Source organism: Mastomys coucha, unplaced genomic scaffold (genome assembly GCF_008632895.1).
Source record: "Mastomys coucha isolate ucsf_1 unplaced genomic scaffold, UCSF_Mcou_1 pScaffold19, whole genome shotgun sequence".
NCBI lineage: Eukaryota > Metazoa > Chordata > Mammalia > Rodentia > Muridae > Mastomys > Mastomys coucha.
Genome location: NW_022196901.1, coordinates 24563268 through 24579441, shown reverse-complemented (window position 1 = coordinate 24579441; position 16174 = coordinate 24563268).

Here is a 16174-nt window from a genome sequence, read left to right as displayed (position 1 = left end):
TGATCAGTTACACACCGGCAGGAGAGCTGAGAAGAAACGGCCATGATCAGTTACACACCGGCAGGATAGCTGAGAAGAAACGGTCACGATCAGTTACACACCGGCAGTAGAGCTGAGAAGAAATGGTCACGATCAGTTACACACCGGCAGGAGAGCTGAGAAGAAACGGTCACGATCAGTTACACACCGGCAGGATAACTGAGAAGAAACGGTCATTTTTGAGAATTTACCAGCTACTAAAATGAAACCAATCAGCAGAAAACCCAAACTGACTGATAACAATGAAATTGAGCCAGATACTGAATGGCCCATCAAGAGATAACTAAGGAACAGTAGTTCAATGGATGAATTCCACCAAACATTTATTTCCTGCTAGACTTTAAGAGGCTAATTAGTACTAATCTTTCTCCACTTAAAGAGGAGCATTTCCACACTCATTTTCTGGTGCTAGCATTCCTTTGATGCTACTTGAAAACTACATGTGAACAATCATCTTCGATAAGCATACAGTCTTATGGTTTTGGTTGTGAGCCTAACTTTTAATGGCTGATCCATCTCTCCAGTCCACATGGACTGACCTAGACCCTCTCTGTGCATAAGTTACAGTTGTGTATCTTGGTCTTCTTGTGGGACTCCTGACAGTGGAACAGAAGCTGTCTCTCTCTTGCCTTCGGACTCTTTCCCCTGCTGGGTTGTCTTATCTAACCTTAATAGAAGAGGAGATACCTAGTCTTACTACAACTTGATAGGCTGGTTGATTTCCACCAATGCTGGCCCTTTTCTGAAGAGAGTGGATGGTCAGGGAGCAGGGAGACTGGAAGGAGAGAGGGAGGAGAAACTTCGGTCAGGATGTAAAACAAAATTTTAGAAGATATATTAAAAAATAAAACACATGATTCTAGGACAACTGATTATTCTTACAGGAAACAAGAAAGAAGAAGAGAAACTGAGGGATGAACAGGTGAAAATAGGTCTGAGGGTATAGAACACATATAATAGAAAAGCTTGTTCTCACATGATTATAATCCTAGCACCTGGAGGAAACACAAAAGGGTGCCTAGACAGTCTACCTACAAACTGGTGACAGCCCTATCTTCAAATACAAATTAAAGATGAGCTGCTTCTACGAAATACCTGAGGGTGTTCTCTTACTGCCGGTGCATGGTATACGTGTGAACATACAGCACATGTGCACTTATGCACCATACAAAAGAAACAAGCTATACCATAATCTTAGAGCAGACGTAGAAATAAACACAAGATGGGTTAAAGACTGAAATATGAGACCCAGAACAATAAAAATGCTAGAAGAGCACCAGCAAGGTGACTCAGTGGAGCAGAGGTGCTTGCCGTCAAGCTTAAGGACTTGTGTTTGACTCATTGAATCTGCATGGCTGTAGGAAAGCAATATCTTCAAGATGCCTTTGAACCTCCACACGTGTTGTGGCATGCAAGTACCCCCCAAATGAATTCAATAAATAAAAGTTTAATTTTTTAATCCTATAAAAAAAGCATAGGGAAAAGCTCTTTTTTTCGTTGAGCAATGATTTCATAACTATTCCAAAACACTCAGGAAATCAGAATTCCCAAGCAGGGTTATATCTCACCAAGAAGTTCTTATACTTTGAAAGAAGCAGTAGAAGAAAAGGTGCCAAGAGGGAAGTGGGGGGTAGAAAACACTTGAAAACTAAGTATAGATAGTATCCAATTTTCAACATAAAGAGCTCATTCAACTTAACTAGAAATACAGACTAAAAGTGGACAAAGAATCTGAACAGATAGATAGCTTTCCAAAGACACGTCTCATGGGTATGTGGAAAACTGATCACTACCACACCAATAAAAAACACAACTCAAAGCTACAATGAGAATTCATTTCACACGTTTTAGAATTACAGTCTTCAAAAGTTAAGAGGTAAATACTGTTGGCCAATTAGATAAAAGGAACCCATGTAGTGATGACGCAATGTAAGTCCATATATGCATTATAGAAAACAGTAAGAAAGGTCCCTTTAAAACCCAAAATAAAATAATCTTGTGGTCCAGCAATCCCATTCTTGGTATCTATACATGGAAAATGCTGTTGTTATCTCAAAGAAACATTTGTAGCCCATGCACATTGAAGCATTATTCACCATAGCCAGAATACAGAAACTGAATCAACAACACACATGCATATGCACATGCATACATGTATCTGGGCACAGTGGAATATTATTTAGGCTTAAAAAAGAACTCTCATCACTTGCAGCAACATAAATGAATCCAGAGGACATTGCAATGAATGAAGAAAGTTAACCAGGCAAATACTGAATAACCTCCCTTAAATGTGAAAGTGGGCCTAAGCATGCGCCCCCCCCACACACTTGGTTGCAGGGGTCTGGAGGGAATGGAAATGTTGGTCAAAGGATAGAGGTTTGGGCTTTATAAGTTGAACAAGTCCAGCAATCTAATATTTAGTATGGTGAATACATTTAACAATACTAGATAATGTAATTGAAATGTGTGGAGAATAGAATGGTCTTGCAATAAAAAGATAAGCATTAGTAGTTTGAGGTGAGGCAATAAATCTTAATTGCTTGGCTGTTTATGGTGCCTACTCTACAATGTGTTTCTACACCTAAGGAATGTGTTGTGTACCTTAAATATATACACCTCACTTGTCCATAATGATACTTCAGTAAAGGTAGAAGGAGAATGTAATGTACATAAGATATAGATACAATGTAGATAAGAACAAGTCAGGCAGAAATGCCAGGCAGATCTCATGGAGCCTTCACCTGGAGGCACAACTAACTGAATAGAGAGACCATCTGGGTAAGTAAGAGAAGATGAAGTTGCTGTATTGGAAAGGCTAAGTGAAAAACATTAAGCTGTATTCTCCAGAAAGCAAGAGTCTGTAGGAGGTTCTCAAGGTTGTGGCGCCTTGTGCAAAAGAGGAACTTCAAATTAATGCCAGCAGCAGATAAGCTGCTAGCCAAGAAATATGCTAGTGCAGAGATTTTATCTGTTTTACCTGTCATTGACTCTGAAGCACCTAGACAGTGCTTGGTATGAGTTCAAAGTCAACTCAGTGCATGATTAATGAAAGGATAATCAAAAGAGGTGCTGGCAAAAGTTCATCTAAAAAATTAATGTGATAAGCACTATGCTGCAAGCTGAGACAAGAATAGAAATGAATGGCTATGTGCAAGGTGAAGACTACACAGGAGAAATTGGCGTGCTGCATAAGCACACATCCAGGCACAGCAAGAATGTGAATAGGGTGAATTGAGTACTTCAGTAATAAAGATCCAAAGAGAAACTGTTTAGGGGAAAGTAGGGAAGAATTTGAGTTGTTCATATTCATGCATACACACATACATGCATACATTTATCCATGTATACATACATACATACATACATACATACATACATACATTCAACTGACAGCACTGCAAGCAAAAGGAAAACCTAAAGGGGCTTACAGCAGGAAAGCTCTTTGTAGCTCCAGAAGCATCAGAAAGGAGGTGGAGCTGGGTCCCAAGAGTAGAGGAGAGCAGAGGGATTCGAGAGTGTCTCTTGGGTTCTAAGCATGTGGCCTACAAGTGTAGAGACAATAGAGTGGAAGATACTTTTCTACTAGGTGAGCCACGATATGGAACAGAACATTTAGTGTAAACACAGCCTCTGCAGATGTAATCAAGTTAAGATGAGGTTGCACTGTATGAGAACAGCTTCCAAATCCAACAGGTGCTAGCCTTATCTGAGACAGAAGAGGCACAGCAATCAGGCCACCTGCAGACAGAGGGAGAGCCTAGTATTTGGTAGCCATGCTCAAGAAACAACAAAATGAAAAGAATTCTTAGAGTTTCCTAAAACTGAGATCCTTTTCATACCTCAGTTTTAAACTTCTGACCTTCAGAATTGTGAAAAATACGTATTTGTTGTTTTAACTCACCAAATTCACAATACTTTCAGATAGCTCCAGGAAACTAATTCTTTCAGTAGTACTTTAATGTTGCCTACAGTGTCTGTTATTGAGTGGAATCTAACTTCTTTTCTTTTCTATTTTTTTTTATTCTTATCTGTATTAGTTAGCCTTTCAACTGCTCTGACAAAATGCCTGACAGAGTAATGTGCAGGAAGGACTTACTTCAGCTCACAGATTCAGGGGATGCAGTCCAGTGGAGCAGATAGGGGCAGAAAGGAGGGTGTCAGTGCTCACCTGTTTCTCTCTTTTTTTTTTTTCCTTTCTTCATTCCAGCTAGGCCCTCAGTCCATGGATGTTGGCATTTGTCACCAAGGTAATAACAATACTATTCTCCCACATCAGTTAACCCTTTCTGAAAATGCCCTTGCAGACACTCCAGTGTTGTGCCTCTCCAGTCTCCTAGGTGGTTCCAAGTCCTGTCAAATAGACAAACTAACCCACACTTGCTGGATTTGTTGAAATTTACTAAAAGATATGTCAATATCACATGAAAGGAATTGTTTTCTGCTCACTTGTCCTTCGACTGTTGGCCATTTTCCCCCAGAGCCGAGTAAACTCTGCAATCGTGTTTAGTATAAGTCAGGGCCAGAAATGGCAGGCTTCATTCTATAACTAGGAATAATTGGGGCCTCAGCACATTGCCTTGCAGTCATGCTCTTCACTCATGGACTTGATAACTCATGGCTAGCTCAGAAATTATAATCTACTTCATAACTTTTGTAACTGTCTAGCGGCTTACAATTGAGCAGGGCTCACCTGAAAGGAGGGGGCAAGAGAAACATGGAGCCAAGACAAGGCTCTGATCAAGGCTCAAAGTTTAATATTCAGCACAGTGTATATAAAGGGAAAAACCACAAAACCCATCACCAGAACAGTAATGCAGTGTAGCAACAGCACAGCAGCCAATCTGGTAAGTTTTCATTTCTTGCTAGCTCATTATTTTTAGTATATCAAAGTTCACAGCTGCAGCCAAGGCAGGTGTCTGTGCTCAGGCTAATAAAGCCTATCGATCAAGGTCTGTTTGGCCTGCCTATCATGGCAAATATTCAAGGTCTGCTTAGCCAAGTTCTGTTCAGCCTGCCCAGCGAATGTTTAAGGTCTGCTTGGCCTATACAGGCTGGGGAGGTTACAAACCTACTGTTGACTCAGGGAAGACAGAAGACAGCTCACTGACCAACATCACTAGTGACGGTATGTGGGGGGGTGGATTTTAGGGGGTGAGTGTTCACTGAATCAGATACTAGGAGAGCTGGAAAGGACCATAGGGATCACTCAGTTCTACACCCTAATCTCACAGATTTAGGAACTGAGATCAAGGGAAATAAATGGGTGTGACCAATTTGCACAGCTGCTACTGAATTGCTGAGCCTGGGAGCTAGGTTTCTGGATTTTCACTTAGTATTTTGTTGTTGTTTGTCTTCCTCAAAAGGATATCAGAAGTCATGTATTTGGACATTCTCAACTAGATCTAAGTCTTAATCAAGGAAGTCCCCAGAAATGGGTTCTTCTCAAGTCCTCTTGCCATTCTAGACTATTCTCTACATTATTTCTCTAAAGCTTCATTCTACCTTCTTACCTTTAAGCCTTTGCCCATGCTGCGGTTATGCACGGTCATGCCTGGCACTTACTTTCCATATATTTATTCCAGTGCTCTGGCTAAAAAGGCTCACAAACATAATTTTGGTTTAAATTTGCTGCAACTTGTATAACCAACTAAGCAAGTCACTTTAAGTCATGGCACATCACTCTTTATTTACTAAAAATATGGGTAAAAAAAAAAAAAGTCAAGAAACGCCTAGGGACGCTTCTATACTTAACATTCTATGTCTTCAGAGAATTTTGAGCTTCTCCAGGAGGACAACTCTTTCTTCTATTTCTTTTTCTATTCCCTTAGTCTAGTACCTCTCAACTGAAAACAATTTAGCTCCCCAGGATACGTTTAACAACATCAGTTTGTCACAACCTGAGAAAGCAGGTGCTATTCCAATCTAGTTGGTAGAGGCAAGAAATTCCATCAAACAATCTGTATCACACAAGACAACTTCTCACAAAGGAATTTTCCACTTTAAATATCAATACTGCCAAGCTGAACAGACTTTACCTTAGTCTCTAGACCAATATTATAGGCACATAGAAGACAATTAATAAGCACTTTCATCTTTCAAGGAGAATTATTTTCAAAGAAGGGTCACTGTTGAACATGAGCTGTCGTGGGAAGAAAGAAACAGAGTTCAGAAAAGCCATGCTAAGTCAAAGAAGAGAATCTCCCTCATTTAGTTTCTTCTTTATCAAAAGCAAATCATTTGGGATATGATCAAAGTCCAGTGTATACATGCATGGAAATGTCATAAGGAAACCAACCAATTTGAACAATTAATTATAGGAAGAACATGACCCATTTGAGGGGAGAAAAGAGTAGAGAATAAAGCACCAGAAAAATGAGACAGAGACTAAGCTAGAATGCTGAAAAATGAGACAGGAAGACTTGAGAAGGGGACATATATGACCTGCCTGATTAGTCAGAAAGAATGAGACAGAGTGTAGGAAGGAAAAAAGTGTTGGATGGGGGAGGATTAAAACAGAAACTATTTGTTTTGTATGGGGGGTGTTGATATAAAGAGCTAATCTTTCAGGCAGCTCCAGGGTAACTGCCAGAGAACATTGAAACACCTGAGGAAAGGTTCTGGGAAGAGAATGCCTGTTGTCAAGAAGTCTTGCATGCATGATGCAGGAGGTCCTTATTCACACCTTCCCTTGAAGAAAGGTCTGGAGTGAATGTGTCTTTCATTGACAGATAAAGAAAGAAACTGGCTCCATGGTCTCTAGTAAAAGGAAAACATCATGGGCATTGTTTCCACTCCCTCCTCAGAGCCCCCTGGGGTTAGATCTGATGCATGGCTAAATACTATTTGTTGCCCTTTGCCTTGGCTATGTTGCCCAAACTCTTTCTCAGCATAACTGTCTGTCTAGGTAGAATGCAACATGCAATTCACTTTTCCTTTGCCCCAACCCATCTCTTATCATTTAATAAATGTAATAATATCCCAGAAACAAAGAATATAGAAAGCTCCTCAGAAGGTTGGAGTCGATGTAGCAGCCACAACTTAAAGCTTTTTGAGGTGGCCATCTTGTCCTCAACATCTCTGAACACTTGGCAGAAGATTCTATGATTAGCTTGCTGGCTATCAGAGGTATTGAGCAAGGTTTCTGTTTGGATTTCTTTCCGAGAACAGATGCTTATGTTGAACATTGAAATTCGCAAGAATATTTCAGTTCCTTGTAAACTCTTCTAATCACAATTACTTCAAGTGAGGTACTACTTGTGGCTCCTCACTGAGGAAAAGTTCTCCTAGGGGAACTACCAAGGGTTCATTTCAACAGATCTTGGAGTGTATGGTCACATGCAGTGCATGATAAAGCAGGCTGAAATAGGCATATGAGAATACTCAAGAAACAATTATTTATGATTTAGATTCCTCTCTGTTGTATGAGATTATGAGTGAATTCCTCTTGGAATGTTTTCATGTTTTGTAGTAGTAGAAATATCAAAAAAAATAGATTGAAGTACACTTCTGTCTTTTTAAACATTGATGTGATGGTTTGGAGGTGGGGAACAATATTCCAAGGGAGGTCCACACAGAAAATGAATTAGATAGTAAGTATATTTTCTGCTGCTGTCTTATGTAGCAGATGAATGCATAGCTTCCCTTGATAAGTGATTTGGAAAGAACGCCAAAAGAAGTTAGAATATGATTGCTGCTTTCCTGGACCCATGACCACTTCTGTTGATGTGGCAGTTTGTTTTGGCACCCATGCTTCAAGGTTATGCATCTCCTCCAGCTGTATATCTTATATCAGACAGAAGTACATGGAGAAATCACTGTAAGAAGCTTGAGCTCCCAGTGCAAGTCCCATGGAGAGCAGTCGGTATATGGCTGTGCTCAACTTTTTCACCTTTCTCCTTTATGATGGCTTCAAAATGCAAGAGAGGTATTTCATCTTTTGCTTTCATAGGTCTTTTATGCCCACTCATCTGGCTCCAGCTGAGGCTCAGTTTACAAGAAACTACCAGTAAGGTTCAGAGTGGGAAAAGATGAGTAAACTCTTACTCTCGAGGTGGGGTTTGTAGAGAGAAAAAAAGGGGGAGATCCCCTTTCACCTTATGAAACTGCATAATTTAGCAAAGACCTATTTAACTGTTCTAGTTCCAAGAGGGAAAAATGTGGTTTAATCTGTCTGCCTTCTTTTCTCACTAAGAAACAGGGTTTGTCCATAAGTTGATTTTCAACATCTCACTGTAATTAATTCTCTTCTTTTCCCAAATGCAAAATATGTGATCTCTTGGAATAATTTGAAACAGCATGCAGTAGGAAGAATTTTGAACCTCCACCCATGTACATGCCCTGAATAATAGTATGTAGGAGTATGAATGTAATCAGTTTCACTCCTGTGACTAGGTTCTATTACATGACATAGCTGACTATTAGAAGGGAAGATGATCTAATGGCCTGACAGAAGGCCTTCAGAATCAGTTTTCTGTAGCTGGTGAAGTCTTAGTCAAAATGTTGATTTGTAGCTGTTTTACAGATTCAATGTACATCAATAATCATCAAGAAATATATCTCTTTGTGATATGCTTGGCTCTCAGCAATCAGTTGAGAATTTTTCAAGACCAAAGCCTGAAAGAATTTTGATTTTGAATTAACTTTCAAATATATAATCTTTCTGGTTCTGGAGAAACAATACTGATAGATTCATGAGCTAGTTGCCCTTGGGGACCATATAGATGGATGCATGGTTCTGAGATTAATGTGAAGAAAGTAAAAGCAACATACACAGTAAATGCTGCATACTTTCTGCTATCAATTATAATCTGCTAGGACTGTAGTTCTGTTTTCAAAAGAACCCAAGCATTTATAATTTCAAGTAAAATTGTCAGAATTATAAACATATGTAGCCACCAGCAGCTAAATGAACTGGGTTCCTGAAAGGAAAGCTGGGGTTTTAATGGGGGAATGGTGAGAGAAGAATGAGACCAAGACAAAATTTCTGATCAAGGCTCAATGCTTACTTAGGAGTCTGAGTATATAAAGGGTGGGGACCATTCCCCTCAATGCCAGGATCTTGCTGCCTCATCAGCATCTAGTTGCTTGTCAGGAACTTGGCAGGCAGACAGGCTCAGCAGCCCAGCAGGTGGTAGCTCCTTGTAGGAAGCTGCAGACTTGGTAGGACAACAGATTTCACCTAGGTAGGAAGGCTCCACCCTAGGTGGGCTAGCCAGCTGTGGCAGATTAAGGTCTGAATCAGCCTGCTCCAGGATTGGGGAAAGGCATAATTCCTCCCTTTTTATTTATTAAAAATTAGCTGGACTGGGGTATAAGATATACTTATGCTCCATAGTCCAGCCTGGGAATTATGGTGGCTAGTGGCTCTGTCTGTCTTAAAACTGGAACTTTTATGATCTCTCTCTTACCCGTCTTAGAAGTCACGTGCAGCTTGTTTGTGTTTATTTGCACAAACATGGCCTTTTAGTGTTTATTATAAATAAACACGGGCTCTTGGCACATGCCTCTGTCTTAGGTCAATGATAGCCATAGGTCTAGTGGTCCATCTTTGGCTACAAGCCCTCATAACACACCTTTTTCCCATACAGACCAAAGCCACAATATGCACTTAATGCTTTTCTTCATCACGATGAATAACTGCCACATCTGAGCTTTTCTGAAGTCAAGCCTGCATGTTGGTAACTGACTTGCTTGAAATACCAAGTCAAAAGTTTAAAAGCGGCCAGGCGGTTGTGGCACATGCCTTTAATCCCAGCACTTGGGGGGCAGAGGCAGGTGGATTTCTGAGTTGGAGGCCAACCTGGTCTACAGAGTGAGCTTCAAGAAACTCTATCTCCAAAAAAAAAAAAAACAACAAAAAAGTTTAAAAGCAATAGAATTAGCATTGTCTATGAGGATCTTCCACTCAAATTCAGTTGCAAATTAGCAATGACCAGACTCAAGGTCTGGCATCCCAGTGTGGGGGAAGCAGCTTTGAGAATCAACAAAAAACTGTTAACTTCTCAGGAAATATGTCTCCAAGTTAACTTTGCTGGCAAATAAAGATTTTTAGCCATCATCTTGATTGGAATCATATTTACTAGAAGGCTCAGGATCTGTATCCACTTGACGAACCAATCTTTCAGGCAGCCATTGGGTTCCATCTTCTTTTTGTGAAAAAACACAAATGGAACCTCTCCCCCATATTAAAACAGGATCTGTACCATTCCACATGTTAGTTAGTGGGTCCCGCCATTTAACCATGGCATATGAACTAGAAGTGAGTGGTTGCCAGTGGCCATCTGCATCCAACCTTTAGCATCAGTTTGCAAGAAGTTTAAAACAAATAAGACAAAAGTGAAATGTGCTTTTGGTGACTTTGGAGGGTATAATTCCCCCTTTTTTTTGTTTTTACAAGCCAATTTTTCAGAGTGCAATATGGTCATTCAACAATTCCTTATCCCATTGGGTTATAAGGAATTCCAGTTTTATGTTCAATACCAAATTCCTTACAAAATGATATGAAATTTTTGCCAGTATAGGCTAGTCCATTATCTGTCTTAAGGACTTTAGATAATCCCATAGCATTAAAGGCTTGTAAACAATGATCAATTACATTTCTAGAGGTTTCTTCCATATGTAGAGAAGCAAAAAGGAATCCTGAACAAGTGTCAATACAAACATGTATATATTTCACTTTCCAAATTCTGCATAATGAGTTACATCCATCTGCCCAATATGATTGGGCATAAGTCCTAGTGGATTAACCCCTAAATGAGGAACTGGAGATAATATAAGGCAGTTAGGGCATTGTTTCACAATCATTCTTGCCTGCTCCTTAGTGATCTTATGTTGGAGCCTTAAGGTATAGCTAGAAAGATGAAATTTATCATGATCATGTCTAGCCAATACAACAGGATCTGAAACTAAGGCCTCTCCTATTAGAGCTCTATCAATGCAATCATTGCCTGAAGCTAAAGGTCCAGGAAGACCAGAATGACCAGAATATAAAACAGATTTTTTTGAGCAAGAATGATATTTTGCAATTGCAAAAACAGAGATCCTGCTGCCATATTAAAATTAAATGTACCGCAAGTTTCTAATAAAGGAACAGACTTGGCTACATATAAACTATCAGTAAAAAGATTAAAATTATCATTCACAGACTGAAAGCATTTAGCACTACAGTCAGTTCTGCTAACTGATCTGAGAGGCCAGGAGTCTCTATGACTACCTGTTGATTATTCATAAGATACCTATCTCAACCTTTGGAGGAGCCATCAGTAAAAATCAAAAGAGCATAACACAGGCTGTAAAGATGTCTTATTAGGAAATATCACCTTATGTACATTTAAAAATTTTATCAACCTATCTTGAGGATAATGATTGTCTATAGTTCCTTTAAATCCTATCTGAGCAAGCAACTAATCTGTATATGCTGCTTCAGCCAAGTATCTTGATCTACATTAAAAGGCTGAATGAATAATAATGTCTGGCTCTTTGCCCAAGTAAGTCAGTGCCTGCTTCCTTCCAAGTATAATCAATCATATGGCTATTGCCTCATAATGTCACCATATTATGAGGCATCTATTACATATTACATCTATATCATATTACATCTAGGAGATATCTTTGAATGTAAGAGGAGCCCTTTGCCACAACAATGTTGTAGGTGTATGAATCTTATTAAAAATCAACAGATGTAAAGGCAAAGAATAATCTATATAAGTAACAAATTGTTTTTCAATAGCTCTTTCTACTTGCTGTAAGGCCAGCAATCCTTCTGAAGTTAAAGATCTAGGGGAGGTAGGATAAGGACTCCTTTTAAGAATATCAAATAAAGGGTTTAATTCCCCTGTAGTAAGCTTTAAATAGGGGCAAAGCCAATTGATATCATCTAACAATTTTTGAAAATCATTTAAGGTTTTTAAACTCTCTTCAAATAAATGTCTTCTGGGGGAAAACAGCTTGATCTGTAATTCTAAAGCCCAAATAATTATAAGGATCCTGAGTTTGTACCTTTTCTAGAGCTATTTGCAGTCTTTTATGAGCTAAGGCTTGTTGTAAATCTCTATAGAATAAAAGCAAGTCCTGAGGCTCTTTTCCTGCTAATAAGACAACATCTGTTTAATGGATGATGTATATCATTGGCCATTGCTGTCTTACAGGCTCAATGGCTTGTGCCACAAACTTTTGACATAAAGTAGGACTATTAGCCATGCCCTGAGATAGAACTGTCCATTGATATCTTTTCATAGGTTCCTTAAAATTAATAGAAGGAACACTGAAAGCAAATCTCTCACAATCCTCAGGGTACAAAGGAATAGTAAAGAAACAATCTTTCAAATCTACCACTATTTTATAATATCCGTTAGGAATAGCTACTGGAGATGTAAGCCCAGGCTGTAAAGCTCCCATAAGTACCATGGTTTCATTAACCTTTCTTAAGTCTTGTAACAACTCCATTTACTTGATAACAAATATTGGAGTATTCCAACGAGAATGAGATTCTCTTAGATGCCCTGCCTCTAATTGCTCCAGCACTAACAAAGAAGTAGCTTCTACCTTTTCTTTAGACAAAAACCACCAATCAACCCACACTGGAATATTATTAAGCCATTGAATTTTATCAGCATGGGATGCAGGCAAGATAGTGGCCATTACGAAAAATACCCCAAGCCTCTAGTGTCCTAGTGAGGCTTAGGACCTTCAAATGTCTTAATGCTTTGTCTTTTCTTTCCTAGCCCCTGACTAGGCAAAAATCCTTGTCCTAGTATCTGCTTACTCACTGCCTCACTAGGACTACACATTATAAGACCCATCTGTGACAAGAGATCTCTTCCCCAGAGGGTAGTAGGCAAACCTGACATAACATAAGGCTGAATTTGTCCTGAATTGCCCTCCTCATCGCTCCATGTTAGAAGTTTAGAGCTTTATTCTGAGTTATTGGCATAACCAATTTCTTGGAGGTGAGTAAGTGTATCAGACAAAGGCCAAGTTGAAGGTCAATCTTGTCCTCTAATAATTGTTACATCAGCTCCAGTATCTACTAATCCTTCAAGGTTTTTTCCTTCAATTATTAATTTAAGGTTAGGTCTCTTACTAGTAATAGATTGAACCCAGTACACGTCAAATGTACCAAAGCCCCTCTGTCCTGTCTCACTCTTAACAAATCTGGAAGGTAGCAGATGCAAGGGAACTAAGATAAGTTGAACAATTCTTTGGTTAGCAGGTATAGTTATAATACCATGAGGGGAAGCAGTCATGATTTTAATTTCTCCCTCATAGTTATTATCTATAACACCTGGGTAAATCTGCAGTCCCTTTACAAGTGAACTCCTTCTTCCTATAAGAAATTCCCAAGTTTCTGCAGGTAAAAATCCAAAAACTGTAGGCAGAGTTTGAACTCCCATTTCTGGGGTTAATACCATGTGGGTGGTGGAACAGAGGTCCAATCCTGTGCTTCCTGGGGTTGCCCTGATAAGTTCAAAAATGGATTTCCTTAGCTGGGCAGCAGCTTCATAGCCCCATAAGCTGCTGACATGGGTGGCCCTGAATATCTGTCTTATAAGATCCTGATAAATTGAGCAATTCTTTGGTTAGCAGGTACAGTTATAATACCATGAGGGGAAGCAGCCAGGATTTTAATTTCTTATATGGCCCAGTGGTTACCCTTCCTGCATTGAGGACAAACTCCTGAGGCATAGCCTGATTGCCCACTTGCAGCACCTCTATTCCTGGGACAATCATTTTTAAAATGACCCAAACTTCCACATTTAAAGCATACTTTATTCCCTCATTTCTGCACAAGCATTGCTTGTACAGTGGTTCCTTGTAAAGCAGCAGCCATTGCCAAGCCCTAATTATATGAAGTCCCAATCTCTGCACAAAGACAAATATATCTAGCTAAGTCTGTCTGTCCTTTGTATGGCCGAATAGCGGTGTGACATGCTGTGTTAGCATTCTCGTATGCCAATTTTGTAAAAAAAAAAAAAAGAATTTCCTGCTTGAAAATCTCCAAGAATTCTACTCGCTGCCTTCCGTAGCCTATCCACAAAGTCCTGGAAAAGTTCATGAGGGACTTGTCTGATGCTGGCTAAATTTCCACTGAGATCCCCTTTAGTTGGTAACTGATTTTAAGTGCAGCAGGCCACCATTGCAACCTAAGCATACACTCCAGCAGGAAACCCAATCTGATTAGCATTGCCTTCACACTGACCTTCTCCTAAAAGCATGTTAGTATCTCAATCTGGGTTCCCTGTATGAGCATTCAGTGTGGCATTACTGGCTTCAAGCCATTCGGAATTCCAGAATAAGAAATCTCCTCCTGACAAAGTAGCCTTACATAGAGTCTTCCAATCTTGGGGGGTTAAATTTGACTCCATCACAGGATCCCATAGAGCTTGTGTAAAGGGAGCTGTAGGGTCATACTGCTCCATAGCTGCTTTTAACTCTTTTATCACCTTGAACTCCAAAGTCTGATATTGTCTGACTCTATTGTTCTGCTAATCCATTACCTCAACAATAGGGAAAGCTAGCATGTCAGATGTATCCTACCCTTTGCCGTGAGCCTGACTCACAGCTCTTTCTACCGGTGATTGATAAATCTCAGAGTAGCTGCTCTTTCCTGTATTTGACACCGTTTTTAGCTCCTGTAGCTCATTAGTCAATTTCCGCAACTTAATTTCAAACTCTAAATTATTTAGTTGCATGTCTACCTGGGTAGCAACTCCTGCAGTAGAGGCCATAGGTGAAGCAGAAGGTGCACAAGGAGACCAGCCCCATCATGATATTTAGCAGCTCCTTTTTCTGAATGAGCTTCCTCGTCTAAAGTTAGCTCATCATTAGAATCTCTATACCTTTCTAATTTAGGGTTGAGAAGGCTCTTTTCTAAGGAAGTCCTCTCTGACAGGCATTCTTCCTGAAATTCTTCAAGCTCTCCCTGGGCACTATCTGATGCCTGTGAGCTCTCTTCATCAATAGCATCTTTTATGAGTGCCCAGAGGCAGAGGGTGAAATTATCTGCCTGGGTGTTTCTTAGAGCTTCTCCAATTTTCTCCCAGGTTCTCTTATCTAAGCCTCTTTCTCCTTGAAACCATGGACAGCAAGAATCTATCTGATCTGAAAGATCTTCTAACAATTGTTCTTTAAACCATACTCCTCTCCTCTGAAGCAGCTCTTGAAGGCTGCAGACAAATGCCTGTTTAGAAGTTTCCAATCCCATTTTCCATGTCAACCTCTAAGTGAGATCAGCTCCAGGTCAATGCTGTCCCAACTTAGCCTGTATCCTTTCGCACCTACAGCAACACTTTCAAAAGATGAAATTTAAGGCCAGCACTAGCATCAATACTGTATGTTGCTTACCGTGCTAGATACCATCTTCTTCCATTTTCTGTGGAGCTCCACCGAGACAGCTATTCTCAGTTGGCCTTTCTGTGTTCAGGTCCCACCTGCAGCCACCAGCAGCTACATGAACTGGGTTCCTGAGAAGAAAGCTGGAGTTTTAATGGGGTGACGGCAAGAGAAGAATGAGACCAAGACAAAATTTCTGATCAAGGCTCAATGCTTACTTAGGAGTCTGGGTATATAAAGGGAGGGGACCATCCCCTCAATGCCAGGATCTTGCTGCTTCATCAGCATTTTGTTGCTCATGCTCGGGACAGGACAATAGACTTCACCTAGGTCGGAAGGCTCCACCCTAGGTAGGCTAGCCAGCTGTGGCAGAGCAAGGTCTGAATCAGCCTACTCTAGGCGGGGGGAAAGGCACAAACATAGGTTACTAGTTCAATAATGTTTTAAGGACAAAACCAAATATGTACAGAACATGGGCCATTTTATGAGAGAATACTAGCTTCATCTCCTCTAAACCCAGTCCCTCAGTCTCACCAAATTAACTGCAGCCTCCCCTCTCTCTCTGCCCCTTCTCCAACAACTCAAGCATATCTTCTCCAACCTTCTTCCCCACTCATTCCATTGCCCAGCCCCTAACTCCAGTAGACACTCCCTAGAAACTCTCTGATCAATCCCTTGTCAGAGAAACAAGTAGGTTAGAAAAGCAGGTAGGTGAGCTTCAGATACTTACTCTCCCTGTTTCCTCCAATTCCAAACCTCCAGTCTCATGCCCCAGCTCTATAACAGACCCACCTGCTATGGTCTC